This window comes from Stegostoma tigrinum, chromosome 36 (assembly GCF_030684315.1).
Source record: "Stegostoma tigrinum isolate sSteTig4 chromosome 36, sSteTig4.hap1, whole genome shotgun sequence".
Taxonomy (NCBI): domain Eukaryota; kingdom Metazoa; phylum Chordata; class Chondrichthyes; order Orectolobiformes; family Stegostomatidae; genus Stegostoma; species Stegostoma tigrinum.
Genome location: NC_081389.1, coordinates 24,353,380 through 24,355,224, shown reverse-complemented (window position 1 = coordinate 24,355,224; position 1,845 = coordinate 24,353,380).

The window sequence follows — 1,845 nt, the reverse complement described above, 5'->3', positions numbered from 1 at the left end:
CTGGCTGACCACAGCCAGTGCACTGAGCACAAGTAAATAAAGAGTGATTTGGTGATGGGATACCAGCCTTCGGGTAATGATTTCACTCCTCCACCATGAGATGTTAATAACCACAGCCTTTCATGTGTCACCTTGTCAAATGCTTTCTGGAAAATGAAGTACAGTACACCCACAGGCTCTCCTTTATCCACAGCACACATTATTCCTTCAAAGTGCTCCAATAAACAATGCCATTGGAAATATCACTTTAATCTATTAGTGTCGATACATGATGATGCATTTTAAGGGCTATGCCAATTCCTCTCTTTTAAAATCTCCCCCACACAACCACCCTCACACAAACAAGGTATAAATCCTGAGGATGCAAGTGGAAATAGGAAATCAGGCAAACATTGTTCAGTAGCACCAGCCAGGGTAACCAGATTCGATGAGCTGTTTTCTTTCCACTTGTTTCACAAATTTCTTTTTAGTTCTTTGCTGTTGACACAAAATTGTTAGCACACCAATGTTCTTTTATTCATGGGTTGCGAATTCATCTTTCCCCTTTCTTTAGAGATGTTTCATTCTTGTTCAACAGAGGCTTCAGAGAGAAAATTTGAATGGCACAAAGTTAGTTATTGCTGGAAGATTTCTCATAACTCCTCAAAGGACAGACTGAAAAAGAGGTAGAGAGCTAGGGAGAGATTTTCTGACATTTTCTCTTTGCAGGTTTGGTGGTTCCTAGCCGCACTGACCCCACACAAGCCATGGTTACCTGGTCAGGAGCCAAATGGAATGCTGTTGTCCAGCAGTTTCCCTGCAGTTCATAACCCATCAGCTCCATGGTGTCTGCCTGTGCTCTCATTGTTCCAGGATAAAAAAGTAATATTTTATACAACTCACAATGTGCTCCAGTGAATATGATTCGGAAGACTGCAGCCATCTCTTTTCATGGTCTCCCTGGTTTAAAGCCTTATCTTTCTATTTTTGTTGTTCACAATCCAAAAATAAAAGCAGTAAAAGGATAGGGCTTTTCCACTTCCAATGAGAAAATTCCACCCAATGTTTCATTTCTAAGAACACTTTTGTTTATTAAAGGTGTATATACTGGGGATAGAGGAAGAGGAGATTCAACTGAGTTGAGTAGTTGCAGGCTGGAAGCCATGTGAGAGACCTACATGAGGAATGCATTCAGCTGGTAGTCCAATAGTTAACCAAACTTTGAGCGATAGCAGGATTTCACAAGCTGTGTTACAGCCTGCTTTAATCGCTGGAGGAATCAGTGTTGCTCTGCAAAAGCCTCATTTAGGCTTCAGAACTAGGGCTAATGAAACACCTTGCATGTATTCTCAATGGTAAACTATTTCATCACAGCATCACTTAATGAGGACTAAGCACAATAGAACACATTGTCAAATATTTTCTGACCTTTTTATGGAAAATTCCCCAAAGTCGTGCTAAACCTGTCATTACTGAATGTGAGATAACAGTCCTTGGAGATTAAATTGCCTTCCTTTTGAATAGAGGTTTTGTGCATTTTACTTTTAAATGTAAACTCAATTTTCTTCATTTTGGGATTAGAACATAGAACATAGAACAGTACAGCACAGAACAGGCCCTTCAGCCCACGATGTTGCGCCGACCATTGATCCTCATGTATGCACCCTCAAATTTCTGTGACCATATGCATGTCCAGCAGTCTCTTTAATGTCCCCAATGACCTTGCTTCCACAACTGCTGCTGGCAACGCATTCCATGCTCTCACAACTCTCTGTGTAAAGAACCCGCCTCTGACATCCCCTCTATACTTTCCTCCAACCAGCTTAAAACTATGACTCCTCGTGTTAGCCATTTCTGCCCTGGGAA